The sequence below is a fragment of the Mus pahari genome, chromosome 9 (assembly GCF_900095145.1).
Source record: "Mus pahari chromosome 9, PAHARI_EIJ_v1.1, whole genome shotgun sequence".
NCBI lineage: Eukaryota > Metazoa > Chordata > Mammalia > Rodentia > Muridae > Mus > Mus pahari.
The window spans coordinates 76,232,942-76,247,675 of record NC_034598.1 but is presented as its reverse complement, the minus strand read 5'-3'; the positions used below and the strand labels follow the sequence as shown (position 1 = coordinate 76,247,675).

General features: G+C 45.1%; 1 protein-coding gene across 8 annotated transcripts in view; it reads left to right on the top strand.

Moving 5' to 3' along the window:
* Window positions 1–693: 693 nt before the first annotated feature.
* Window positions 694–14,734, top strand: part of Atp2b1 (ATPase plasma membrane Ca2+ transporting 1) — a 111,895-nt gene continuing 97,854 nt past the window's right edge. For 3 of the 8 annotated variants that reach the window (XM_021205472.2, XM_029542230.1, XM_029542236.1), the window contains exon 1: window positions 2,276–2,504. The gene's annotated coding sequence lies outside the window, so the exon portion shown is untranslated. Of the gene's footprint in view, window positions 717–1,738; window positions 1,886–2,275; window positions 2,505–14,734 lie in introns of those variants that run through there. The other 5 variants (XM_029542233.1, XM_029542237.1, XM_029542234.1 and 2 more) reach the window with 3 other exon arrangements.

Here is a 14,734-nt window from a genome sequence, read left to right as displayed (position 1 = left end):
GTTTTCTAATGGTAGATTTGAAATAGTGTCAGGAAGGGCTATTTACTGTATCACATCAACCAATTCTCTCTCTCTCTCTCTCTCTCTCTCTCTCTCTCTCTCTCTCTCTCTCTCTCTCTCTCTCTCTCTCTCTCTCTCTCTCTCTCTCTCTCTGTGTGTGTGTGTGTGTGTGTGTGTGTGTGTAGTTTTACATGTCAAGGGCACAGCTCAAAGGTTGGTAATGTCTACCCTGGTGGAAGATATAAATGGAAAAATTATTTTCAGCAGTTTTTATCATGGAAAATTTGCTTTTAAACCAAGTATTTTCTTTTCAAGCCTTTATATTATTTTAAAACAAATGCTCCCATACAGGGAACATACATAATGCAGCACTTCCCCTACCCGGGTGCTTGTAAGAAGACCATGAAACTACCAATTCTTCTATTTCAGGGTTGAAAAAAAACCCCACTACAGATCACTTTATGGTTTGTTTCTCAAACTAAGTGAGACTGAAAGTAACACGGATAAGATCTAAATTGTTCGGGGGAGGGGGGACCTTTAGTTCAAGCAGAGATTACAGAAGGATGGGACAGGATACACATCTTTAAATGTGTGGATACAGCCAAGAAGATCCCTTTTTAAAGTAGACTCAACGACGAGCGGTTTTCTTTTGAACTGCAACATGTTCGAGAGGTTGGACCAGAGTCGGCTACCTTTTACCATCTAAATACTGCACGGTACTCTGCATGATTTTTTTTATTTTATTTTATTTATTTATTTATTTTTACGTCTCGTTTCTTTCTCCTCAGGAAAGATGAGGGTAGGATTTAAGTATTATGAATTAAAGACCCACTAGCTCACCACAGGTAGGAAAAAAAAAAGCAGCCCAGCAGCAGCAAACCCAAAAGAGAAACGCGAGGATTTGAAGCGCGGACCTTGCGAGGCCTGCTTGCACCGGCTAGAGGACACGGTTTGGGCGCTGCAGCGGGGATCCCCGGTGTCTGTGGCCGGGCCAGCGCGCCTACAGGGCGAGTGGGCTCTCTTCCCAAAAGGGAAGACACTTTGGCAGTTGGGAGAGTGCGTCACCGTCCGGGACGGGAGACAGGTCCGCTAGGGAGCGGGCGCCCCGAGCCGCTCTCTCGTCCGGTGACCCGGCCTCGCCTCCACCCGGGGGCGACTCGAGCGGGACCCCAAGTCAAGGGCGTCCCGCTGCGGCCGGCGGCACCCGTCGCTCTCCGGCTTCCTCGCGTGGTCGGAGCCACCCGGCCGCGCGCGCCCAGGCACCGGCGGTGAGGGACCGAGTCGCCGCCCCCTCCTCCCCCGCCGCCCCCTCCCGCGGCCCTCCCCGGCCCCGACACGTCATGGAAACACAGACGTCAGAGCCCCGACGGCCAATCGGAAGGCGCCGCCGGAGGGGAAGGGCGGGGGCGACAGCGCAGGAGGGGGCGGGGGCAGCCGGGAGCCCGGCGCGCAGGGAAGGAAGAGAAGGGAGGGAGGGAGGGACGCGCGGAGGCGCGAGTCGCCCGCCCCGCACGCCAGGCCACCCTTTCCTCACCGCGCGCCGCGAGTTCTGATCCCCCGCCGCCTCACCCCCCCACCCCGGGCGCGCGCTCGCCAGGCGGGGGCGCGCTCTCCGGAGCCTCCCCTTAAACGCCCTCTCCGGGAAGCGCCAGTCCCGGTCCGAGCCGCGCTACCTCCGCTCGTGCGCGCGCGCGCGCCCGTCCGCCCGCCCGCCCGCCCTCAGGCTCCCCGCGGGCCGCGTCACGTGACCGCGCCCAGCCAAGGCGGCAGCGGCGGCCGCGCGAGCATCGGCAGCGGTGGCAGAGGCAGCGGGAGCAGCTGCGCTGCCAGCGTGGAGCGGGAGGCGTGGAGGTGTGGAGAAGAAGGGAGCGTCGGACCGGAACGGGTGAGCGCCTTCCTCCTCCCCCCCACCACCCCTTGCCTGCTCGGGCGGTCCCGCGGGTCACCCGGTGCACACGGGCCCCTGCCCCGGAGCTGGCCGTAGCCCCCTGAGCCCCGCCGTCTGTGAACCGGTGTCCCCGGACCCCGCCCCGGGTTGCACCCCGCCCGTTGCTTCTGCTGCCGCCGCTGCTGTTGCTGCTGCTGCTGCGGACGCCGGCGCGGGGCCGGTTGAGCTGCTGTGCCGAGCGCGGCGCGCCCTGAGCGCGGCTTTGCGGAGCGGAGGAGGCGGGTCCTGCGGGGACGCGAGCGGCCACTCGGCGGACGCCGGGCTCTGGGCGGGGGCCGGCCGGGCGCCGCCTCCTCCTCCTCCGCCGCCGCCTCCTCGCGGTGCAGCGTGAGTAGGGAGCCCCGGCTGGTGGACGCCGAGTCTCTGGGCTCCGCCGCTGCCGCCGCCGCCGCCTCTTTCCCGAGGTGCAGCCGCACCTCCGCGTGGCGCCCCGATCCCAGCGAGCCGGCTGCGGGCACGTCCCGCGACCCCTCGCCGCCACCCCCCCCCCGGACCCACCCGCCTAGGTTTCCTTGATTCTTCCCCTCGGAAAAAAATGGTTCCCGCTGCGGGCGAGGTGAGTGGCGGCCGGTGGCTGCCCGCGGCGGGGGCGGCCACCTGCGGGGGAGGCCGGGTGGGGCGCGCAGGGCGCGGCGGGGGTCCTGACAGCTGGGCGCGGGGTGGAGCGCGGCGGGTCTCCGCGAAGTTGGCGGCGCCGCCGGGGTTCGCTTCTGCTAGGAGACCGTAAAGGTGAGAAGGCTTCCTCGCCGCGCGCCCCGGCGCCCGGTCCGGCTCGGAGTCGCCGTCCCGGTGGCTACTCGTTTACACCCGAGGGCTCTCCGACTTCGCGGGGCTGCCCCTGCTGCCACCACAGCCTATGTGAACGCCGGTCGCCCCCACCCCGGCATGTGGTGACCTTGAGGGCAGCGGTGCCCCGGCACTCCCTCTCCCTGCATCCCGGGAGGGTCACCCATTTAATCCCTGGCTTGGGCCCCCAGGAGGTACTGCCCGTGCAAGGTGAAGGTTCGTCGTCGGCCCCCCGGAGAGGATGGTGTGATAGATGCGTGTCAGACAGGACGGTGACTCCCGGGGAGTTGGAGAGCCTCCTGGACGCTCTCTTCAGGTCTTGAGTCTGGTTCCCCCAGGATGTTCACGGTGGCTTCCGATTCATGTTTATGTACTTAGTTTAAAAAGGGGAAAAATCTGCTCTGTCCTCCGGTCCCCGGAAAGGGTCAGTAAGAAGGAGGGTGGCATTCCTATTGCGGGGGTGGGGTGGGAGCGGAGGAGGCGGGGGCTTCTCTATATCATCTTGCAGAAGAATTTTGTGTCTTAGCTAGTTAGCGACCCCTGCCTGGGTCTGCGCCTCGGTCTCTGCCCAGGTTGGTCTCTGTGCGCATTTCAGTCACCAGTTTACTGCGGGACTCTAGCGTTGGGAGTGCTTTTGCTGTTGCGGTGGTCGGACCCCCCAAGGGGAAGCTGGGGCTGGTCTGCGTGGGTAAGAGGGTCTGCAGGACCTTGGTAAGGACGCGAACCTCCTCCGTAGGCTGGTTTTTACCCTTCCTAGGGGTTAGAGCGCCGCAGACAGCCACCGTTGGCTGCTATGCATGCTACTTTTCTGGGTTTATTAATAATCTAATGACTCCTGTCGGTATCGATTGCTGTTCCTGATAAATTAGTTATATGGATTTTCTTTCATACGTGTGGAGGTATATGCATGTCTGGACTGTCTGCCTTTCAACATGGAAGCTTTGTTGTGCTTCACCTCCCCCACCTGAGGACAGTCTTACTTTAAAATAAGGTTCTTGCGCCTCAGCGTAGGTGTATTTTATAATAATAAGTACTTGTAAGGACCTGGTTTGTACAAAGCGCTCATAGGGCATCCCTTTGGATAGTGGCCCATTTGAGTGAATGGAGAGCCTTCACTTCTCCTGCCACCAGCTTTCCCTAGGGAGGCTCCCTGTCCTTGTGTGTGGCAGAGGCGGATTGGGGGAATTAAAAGAGGGATTGGAAGGGGGGAGAGTCTGCTTTTTGTCCTTGTATGTTTCATTTAGCACCCCTCCCTTTTTTTCCCCCTTCCTGGTCAGTTCGAACTTGAAGTAAATAGAATTTTTTTTTTTTTTTCTTGTTGAGAGCTTTTGAAAGCTGGTGTAGGAAACCGGGCCCTTTAAGCCATGTTTTCAGGGAGATGTTTTACTTTCTACCTCTCTTTGGATAAGACAGTTAAATTGCTGTCATAAAGGGTGGCTCTCTGTCCCGATTTTGGCTTGGGTGTAACTGCAAAGATCTTTGAAAAGTAACTGTTATTTCCTACCATATACTCTGCACAAGTGAGTCACATTCGGGTGAGCTGAGGACAGAGCGCCACCTTTGATCTAAAATTTTGTTATCCCCCCCTCCTCCCACCCCTATCAAGTGATGAAAATTAAGAGTACGCCTTCATAATGCTGTCATCCTCACCGGCGTACCCCTTTAGAAGTAAGGGGGAATTTGTCTTCATTTTTCTGAATTCTCTAATTTCTAGATCTTGAGAGGAATTTCAAGCACTGTATGGGAAACTGTTTTGTTTTTAGTTGAAGCTTGAGACCTTACACGGCATTCTGAGATGAGGGGAGGAACAAATTTTGACTCATGTTGTTAATAAAATAAGAGGATATTGATGGTCTGGATCAACGGAGGAAGGTAGTGCGGCAGTGTTGTCAACGTTGTTTAGCCATTCTAGCAAATTCCAGTGCCTACCAGCATGGTAGTTCTTGGACTTTTTAACTGCTGAGCTATGAACAGGTTCCACAATAAACACAGAAAATTTAGTTAAATTATTTTTCTGGCCTGAATACGATATAGTGACTTTTTTTCATTAGCTGTTTTGCACTTACCTGCCTTTCATGGTCTCACCGAGGGCACATCATACCATGCTTTACGATAATCTCATGGTCTCACCGAGGGCACATCATACCATGCTTTACAATAATCTCGAATGAGCACTTCGAGCAGGAGTACTTAAGACTCAAAGTTGAATGGAAACCATGTTGGAAAAATGTGGCTTCTGCACACGGTTCCCCTCAGATGCATCTCATATTAAAAATAAATGGGATTTTTTTCAGGCTTGGAAGAGAGAGAGGGAGATGCTGTAGTGGCAGCTAAGCAGGTGAGGTTTCCCTGCTTTCTCTGCGTCACCGTCCTCCCTCTTCTCACATCCAAATTTTAAGGTACACTATCTCTTTAGGCAGAAGATAACTTCTTATTGTCAGACATAAAACACAAAAGAAAAAGATGTAGCTTTTAAGTAATGGGTAAATTAACATGGATGTTACCCAATACGGGTTTTAATTACAGACCACAAGCTGTTATTGCTGTTCTAGCTGCATTTAAATTTTAATTCGACATTTGAGTTCTTCTGACTACTGTAAAGCATTAGATGTTGAGCTGTAGATAAGTAGTAAGCTATAATTAAACAAAAAATCCGTTTGAGATGATAGATTATTTATACCCTCACTGCTATAAGGTCTCCTTAAAGCCATGGAAATGGCCCTAGGTTAAAGGACATTTGAAGCCATTAAGTTGATGCATGCAGAATAATTAATACATTGTTAAATGTATTTTGATGAAATCCTTTATTTAGGGTTTCAGTTGACTGATTTCCTTGGGGAAACCTCTTAAGTTCGTTTTAAATGAAACAGTCTTTTATGTGAAATGAGTGTTAAAAGGATTTGTCACTTAGTAAAACTTTTTATAATATTGAAGATCAAAAAACATTTGACAATTTTCCTTGTTAGTTTATACATATGATGTTTGAGCTGATATTTTCATCTCTTGTAGAATTTTATAATTAATATGGGAAACAGGATAAGGATCAGGAAGCAGAGACTTAAGCTTGAGTTTTTGCATCTCATGTAAGAATATTTTCTTGATCAATTGGAATGGAAAATTATGTTCTGGTAAATGTCTTATAGAAAGATGGTATTGATAGCTTATTTGGAGATTTACAAACTCTGAGGTAACATTACAAGGAAAATTATATACAAGGAGCATTTTCAAAAAAAAAAGTAACAATTTCTTAGCTTTTAGAAATGGTACTTATGCACACACACCAAATACACCGTTGTATTAAATTTTTTGTTATAAAAATTGCCAATGAAAATAGATGGACAAACTTAACTGATCATTTTGACAACTCACAGCCTATCTCTTGTTAATATCACCATACTAGAAATGAGTTATTAATAGACACATTAGGTAAGTGAATGGAATCTTTTTTTTTAATTATTTTTTTTAATGTCAGATTCTTACTATGTAGCCCTGGCTGGGCTGGAACTCACTATGTAGACCAGGCTAGCCCTGAACTCATAAAGACCCACCTGTTCCCTCCTTTTGAGTGTTAAATTGAATTCTTATGTTTAATATTCGTATCATAGGAGATACTCAGCCCTACCCAATATTTAACAGGATCTGAAATTTTGACCCTGGTTGTGTATGTGGCATGGGATTTTTATTTTCCTCCTGATACTCTGTTGTATAGCAAATACCTATTAATAGCTTTTCAGGTTGTACTCTTCTTAGTACTTTATAACAGTGACTTAGAAATGCTCTCGATTCCTCAGGGTAGCTTTTAACATAACCATGTGGCTTGATTCTCATAACAAGTCGTTTTTTCGTTTTTCAAAGCAAGTTCCGGTGACAGTTGTACCTTTCTCCCCCTGGTAGTCAAGGTGATCTATCTAGGTCCAGTGTCACATAGCTGGCAGATACATCAGCCAGACTTGGACTCTAGGTTGTCCAGAGGTCCCCTTGGTTCTGCTCATCGCTGACTTTCACTACATGTGTTTAAGCTTATGGACGTAAATGACAGATCAGCTCTGATCAGTGTAAATTTCATAATATAATAAAAGCAAGTTTGCTTAGGCTTTGCTTTGTAGTTTAATTATTGCTTATGCTCAGAGTAATATCAGCAATTCACACCTACCCTGATTTGCTTCACAGCAAGGGAGTGACACGAACATTTATGAAATGCTATCGTTAAAATTTGCAATTTTTTAAATCTTGTTTTCAGTGAGGGTTTTTTTTTTTTTTGCAATAATTTATTTAAAAATAAAATTAATGCTAGGGCAGAAAAAGTTCCTTTTTTCAACTCCTGTAATTAAGCACTTGTTTGGCTGCCATAGGTATGTTACCTAAAATTTTCTCCAATGTTAATTTGTTAAGCAGTGGAATTTAGAAATTTAAATAGTTCCCCAGTGAGGAGATTTTTAATTCATAAAATTCAAAACGTTGTTATAAATCTCACACAAAAGTGGTAATTCTCTACTGTTAGTGCAGTTACCTGGGGTAGTTGCTCTAAGCACAGGTCTCTTACCCCTTACCCCTGCAATTCTGATTCAGCACATTCGGGGCGGGGCCTGCGAGTCTGCATATTGAAAAAGAATGCTACTGACTTTATAAACTGGATGAAATTGTAAACATTATTAAAAACCCTTTTTATGATCCAGGAGGAAATCATTGGATTTATTTTGAACATGGTCCAATTTGTGTTCCTAAATGGTTTTGACTGTTGTAGAAAAGTTTGACCTGTTGGGTTGGATATTCCTCTCTCTTCTGTGTGTGCTGAGCCGTCTCTCAGAAGCCTGGCTGTGGTGACTTGGTAAGCACTGTGGACTCTCAGACGTGTTCGTTCTTCGTTCTGTAGCCAAACGTCCACTGTCTTCAAAGGAATTGAACATGGGCTTCTTCTCCTAAGAGTAATTCATGCTATTTGTTCTCTCTCTCTCTCTCTCTCTCTCTCTCTCTCTCTCTCCCTCCCTCCCTCCCTCCCTCCCTCTCTCCCTCCCCCCCCTCTTTGTTAGAGGGAAAAATCTTTCTAACACATGGCCATAAACTAGTAGGTAAATAGTAACCCTTTTAAATTTCATTTAGCAAACAGCTACTTTAAAAATAGCGTGTTAGTGCTGATGATCTCAGAAGAATATTAATGATGCCATATTGATAAGTTACCACCTGCACACCAAAACAAGTTAGCTTTGCCTCCCTTGCCCGTTAATAATCTGTGTAGCTAGGTAATGTTCTGTAAGGTCCATTTGATGTGGCTGTTAGTGTAGCCTTAACTGTTGTGTACTACATATGAGATAACTGCCTTGAATGCACTTCCTGTTCAAAAGCAGCCTTATAATGCAGTTGTTTTGTTTCATATATATCAACGTAACAGTTTGTACATACATTAAAATGAAAGTCGTTTCAAAGCCCATCTCAAGACTACTGAGCTTTTTTTTTTTTTTTTTTTTTTTTTTTTTATATTTTGAAGACTTAGGCTTATTGGCTGAGCCTTAGGGAACAGTTAGGAATTGTGGGGGATAATTTACTAATGCTCATGGAAATCTAGTTTATTATTTTTGGCAAAGTGGGAAGACTTTTCCCTATATTCTCTTAAAGCTGTTGTCCTTTAATTTTCCAAAACAATGTTAACTAAATAATGTATGATGTTTTAAATTACTTCTTTGGTAAGGACATTATTTGCTATTTGTAAGGATAGTAACTTGTAGCATTGTGGTTTCTAACAATCGGGGATTCTGGTTTTGCATGCATGTTACTGTCACCTGGGCCTCTAGAGACAAGGAGCAGACTTCTGACTGGACCACTGCTTTGCTCTGCTTGCTTACCCTGTGAAACGTGACATTGCTCTCTTCACTGAGAACTGGTATGACCTGATAAATTGAAGAACGAAATGGATGCTTTCTGAAAAGTAGATCCTAGAAAGGATTTGACTATTTACCTCAAAAGGAGCTTTTACAATAATTGTATTGTTAGCAGTCTAGATCTGCCCTATTTATTAACCCAGAGCGGTCTCTTGTGAGAACTTTTAAAATAATCATGTTCTCCAAATGCTCAGTTTCTGTACTTTGATTTACCTTTCCTATTTGTGCTGAGATTTATCAGGTTTTTGTTTTTTTGTTGTTGATGTTTGTTTTCTTCAATCTTACCTGATGTCATATTTTTCACTAAAACAGTTAGTGGGTCCCCCCCCCTTTTATCATATATATCTAGGTTCTGGAGGACTTGTATCAAATGAGTAACCCAGTGTTTTCTAAAGTGTGTTGGAACATTAAGGGTTTGATGTGAGGAAGGGGGAAGAACAGAAATCTAAGACGTACCGTTGATGCATTTTTCCACTTGGGATTTCTTCACATCTGTAATGTGGGAATATGGATAGAACCTATCCAGATGTGTTCATTGTTTTGCCTTTATTTCAGACCACCTTAGTGGAGCATCTGACTCATCCGCCAGCCTTAGTATGCTCCCCACCAGGGTCACTACTTTGTACTTTTAGAGAAGGTGTTATTCACACATATAGCTTCAAACAAATGGTGTTTTCTGGAGCTGAGAGCCATGCTGTATACAGAGCACCACTGACCGCCCACTGGAGACAAGAGTATAGCCTGGCTGTTGCCCTGTTCCCTTTGTTGTGACTTCATACATGTATCCTCTAACCTGAGAAAACTCGAGGTCTCCTGGTCTAAGTATGCCTCTTACTCAAAGCTCAGCAACTGGTCAATCTTTCTAGTCATTGTTTTCATTACTTTGCCAGTCTGAATTCCTCTATGTCTCTATTCTTGCCTATATGCTTCTTGTTTTGTTAAATAAGATTATTTATTTATTTATTTAAATGTGTGTGTGTGTGTTCTTGCATAAGTTTATGTGCTCCATATATATGCAGGTGCCATGGAGACCAGGGTTGGGATTCATGGGGCTGTTGGATCCCTTTGAACTGTAGTTGTGAGCCCCCTGATACGGGTACTGGGAATAGAACGCAGGTCCTTTGGGAGAGCAGCAAGCCCTCTTAACTACAGAGCCAGTCTCTGTAGTTTCTGCAGCCCAAGTCACACACTTCTTAGGTTCTATATCCCCTTTCTGTAGCAGAGACAACGTGGAGACGTGTTCATAGAGGAACAGCAGAGATGATGACTTGTAGACAGCAGATTCTCCATCAGGGCTTTCTGCGTATTGGTTTAAGAGTTAGGCATTGTGTATCTTTTGTTAAGGTATCAATAACAGAGAAGCTTGGAACTTGGGAGAATTTCTAAAGCTTGTTTTGTCTAACTTCTTAACCCTGCGCCTGTTGCTTCACAGGCTAGTCTGTCTTACTAGTGGACCAGTGATTCCTTTTCATTGACTGTTATTAAGACAGTCGAATTTAGCTTCTATATGGGGAGTATTTCCGTTTGCAAACAGTGTGGTATATTCATCCTTATTAGACTTTATTCTGATTCTAAAAATAATTGCAGTTTAACTTTATATTTTTAATGAAAATACATATGAAGCTCAACTCCCAAAGAATGAATAAAAATTTAAAAAGAGAAAGTACAAGTCATTGGGGGAAAGTATGTGTTTTTTAAACAACTAATTTCATTTGGAGCATATGCCATCTTAGCCTTTCATTTGAATTAATATTGAGATGTGCTTCCTGGGTCTCTATATAATCCACTGGTATAATGCATAGTGCACAAGGTCATAACTTGGAGCAAGTATTATGGGTTATAGTTTAATTGTCATTTTCTTGCAGTTACTTGTGTTGGTGGGAACGCTTGTGGAGCTGGAATGGGAATGGGTCACAGGTCCTACTGTTCGAGGGCAGGGCTTTTGAAAGTGAACTCTCAGTATGTGACCTAGTGCTTAGTCACTGCAGGCATCAAGAAGAAGTACAAGGATGCAATCTGTTAAAGTTTAAAAGTATGGTACTGTGGTCATTCTTCCACCCGCCTTCAGGTCAAGAAAGACCACATTTCTCATGTCTACCGAATGCTCATTTCATACACACCATGTTCATTTCAAATATCAAGTAACTATGTAAATTTACCATTGTAAAAATCATCCCTTTCAAAATACCTGGGGGAGGGGGGGGGCTAGAAATGAACCCATTTTTCAGTAATTAGCACACCGTGCTATTGTTTTTGTTTAGCTGTTTCAAATTTTATATGTATATTTTTGAACAGTTTTTAAGGGCTCAATAAGTTTTTTTTTTTAATTTAAAACCTTTTATTTTGGGACATTATTTTATGAAGATCCAATTTATCGTAATTGTATTTATGCCACTCCCTTTTTACTCTCCGTTTCCCACTTCCTTTCCTTCTGATTCTCTTCTTCCTAATTAGTCTGCCAGTGGCTACACCATCAAAGAAAGCCTTTAGCAACCATGAACAACCAGTAGCTTCTCAGGAAGGAATGGTACCTCTGAGATACCTCTTTTGAAGGGCCAACCAAATCTTGTGCCTGCTTTTATGATTGCAGTGCTTTATGGAATTCCTTCGCACTCTCTAGCTCAAATTGTTTCTTTCTGAAATGTACAGGTGTGCGAGTGTGTGTGCACATGTGTGTGTGCATGCTTACATCACAGACAGACACTCTTGTAGGGTTCAACACTAACAGCTATTCATTCTCAGCATTTCACTAGATAGAAACCTGCATTAACCATCATCCTCTGTGACAAAGAGCCCCTCTGCTGCAGGCTGAGTGCCACACTGGGTCCCCGATAGAACAGTAAACATTTAGGGAACCAACAGTAGCATATTCCCTTCATGGGCCTATCCTCAGCCAGGCTTTGGAAGAGTTTTATGGGACCAGGTATGCCTTCATATGGGGCAGGCCTCCCTCCAGTTCCCTCACACAACAGTCATCCCCAAACAGTTCTGCCACTAGTGTACCAGTAGTCTGATCTTGTTTGGCTAGTCAGTATTGTAGCACACATTGTCTATAGCTAAGTGAGACTAGACCAAGGTATATAAATAGAATTTCATAAAGTCCTATAGAAAATACTGGGACTTGGTCCCACTTTAACTTTACCATTGTAATTATAGTGCAACTGGTCAGAGAGATGCATAGGCGTGGTTTTGTTAGTGGAAAATAAAAGGAATTTGAAGATAAGGATTAGCAAGAGTAAAATGGATTAAAGCATTAAGTCTTGATCTTTCTGTACCAGAATACGTACAGGTGCGCACATACATTATACAGCCTGCCAATGCCTAGAGATATAAAATATAGATCTATAGAATTCTACCCTTCTTAGCACATATCCAAAGTCAACTGAGTCATGCTATAATTGCTTTTATGATGTTGTTTTTCTTTTAAAAAGTGACTCATAGATGGGCAGTGTTGGCGCACGCCTTTAATCCCACCACTTGGGAGGCAGAGGCAGGTGGATTTCTGAGTTTGGGGCCAGCCTGGTGTACAGAGTGAGTTTCTCTGGACAGCTAGGGCTACACAGAGAAACCCTGTCTGGGGAAAAAAATGTGACTCATGAACATCAGGTACTTTGTATATTCAAAAAAACTAAAGTCATAAGAGGGAAGTCCTGAGGGGAAAGGGTCCCAGTGTATACAGAGAGGGCAGTAAACAAGGATGGCCAGTTAGTGAGACAGCAGAGATGCTAGGCATACCAAGAAGGAGCCCTGCCAGCATCAACCCCAGTTCAGGAGTTAGAAACAGACTAGTCACTGCCCTCTACACACTGGGGATATACAGACATATGGCAACCTTTGGGTTGTGCTGCCTTGGAATCTGAACAGCAGACTTTTATATGTCCGGAACACTTGGCCCTCCTGACTTCTCTGTCACTGTGGTCCTCTCATGCTGAAGCACTGAAGTCCTGTCAGTCATACATAAGCTTAGCTTTCAGAAACCTTTATTAAATTTAGCATAACCCCTGTTCTTTTCAGCTTTTCATTTTTAAGTTTTGTTAACTCTTGTCTTCTAACTTTGGTGTTTTGTTTTGTTTTATTTAAATTTGATTTTTTTTTTTTAAATTGAGCCACGTGCTGTTTAGTTCCTCAAGATGGATGTATTCATTGAAAACCTAAGTTGTCTTAAGTTTGTCATCGGAAGAAGTTTTGTATAACTAGTGTTAGCTCTGCTCCCTGTCAAGAATAGCAAATTCCTTACAAATTCAGAGTAAAGAAATCCATACCAAAATGTTGGAAAGAGCTGTAATAGCCACATAGCAGAACCCAGGATTGTCACTTGTAAGATTCTTACTGCACAGTACTATACTGTAATAAAGCAGTAAGAAAACTTTTACATCATGATTACAAAAATCATACAGACCAGTTAATCAAGGGTGTGAACATCAGTGTATGGCTTTCTAACCATGGATTTCACTGTAGCAGGGCTGACAGAGACTTTTTTTTTCTTTTTGAAAACACACAAATCAGAATCCCCTTGAGCCGGGTGGTCCCTTGAGCGCTGAAAAAGCAGAATTCTAACCAGTGATGGGGAAGCCTGGGAGCTGCTCAGTTATCGTTTCGGAAAGTCCTCAAGGGCTCTGTGACCATCTTCCTCGTCTGTCCAGGTTACAGAAACCTGTCTTCTGTCTTCTGGGAAAGCTGAGACCCACAGCAGCAAACCAAGATTCCACAGTCCTAGTGAGTGCATGCAGATCCTAGCCACCCCTTGTTAATGTGTGCTGGCCAAGAGAGTTCTCTGACTCAAGGAGAACGACTTGAGAATCCTGATTTGTGTGTTGAAAGAAAGGAAGGAAGGGTGAGTCCTTGTCAGTTCGTCTACAGTGAAATCTGTAGTTAGAAAACCACACATTGATGTCCATACCTTTGATTTTTTTCCCTATTTGTCTTACTGTTTTTTAATCATAAGATTTTTTTTCTTATTACTCTATTAAGGTATCATATGTACAATAAACATGTTGTTTAAAGTGACAATCCTAGGTTCTGATTTATGTCTATTTTAGTAAAACCACAGTCAGTTATTAAGCATAGTCATCTCCCATAAATGTGTCTTTCCGTCTCTACCCCACCACCCTTCTCAACAGCCCGCTGCTGCTTTCCTTGGGAAATCACTGATCTGTCCTGATTAACTTGACGTTCCTCTAAGCATATGAACTTAAAATTGTACAATAGATGCTCTTTTGTAGTCTGGTTTGCACTTGATCTAAGTATCTTGAGATTCGTCTGTGTCGTATCTATTAATAGTTGTTTTTGTTGCTGATGACAATGTCACTGTATAGCGGTAACACCGTTTGTTAATGGGAAATTGTGGACATTTTGGTTCATGTCAAGCACAGTTTGTTATTTTTTGAGTTATATTATCTTTTTATTGCTTAGATCAAAGAACGTTAGGCACCATTTGTGTTTGCGCTGGGAGGTGGTGGCAAGTGTTGATGAAAGGAATCCATGACACTTCAAACTGGCAAAGCAGGGAGGCCTACACGAGCGTGGGTTCTGTGCTAGTCACCCCAGATAAGGCAACTTGAAGGAGGAAAAGCTGATCTGGGCCCATGATTTCAGATTTGAGTCCGCTGGTTGCCTTGCCTCATTGTTCTGGGCCTGTGGTAAGGCACTGAGTGGCAGAAGCATGTGGTAGATAGGGGACTTGATAACCTCAGGGCAGCCCAGAAGCAGGGAATGGGCAGCCGCAGTGTCTCCTTCAAGGGCGCCCCTCAGTGACCTACCTCCTTCCACGATGATGCCCACTGCCTCATGCTAGCAGTCCAGGTCGGTAACCAGCCTCTAATCCATGCAGTTTGGGGGATGGGGAAAGAGGAGGGCAGGGTATCACAGATCTGAAAACAAGTTCCAAACGAATAGCTAATAGATTAGAAAGTATAGTTTGTAGGTCCCTCGGAGTAGGGAACAACAGAGGACAACTAAGGGGATTATTGATGTTCCAGAGGAAAAGTATTGTGGATCTTTGCCCTAAAGAAACTTAAGGCATGTAGAATTTCATCAGATGGAGATATATATATATATGTGTGTGTGTGTGTGTGTGTGTGTGTGTGTGTGTGTGTATATATATATATATATATATATATATATA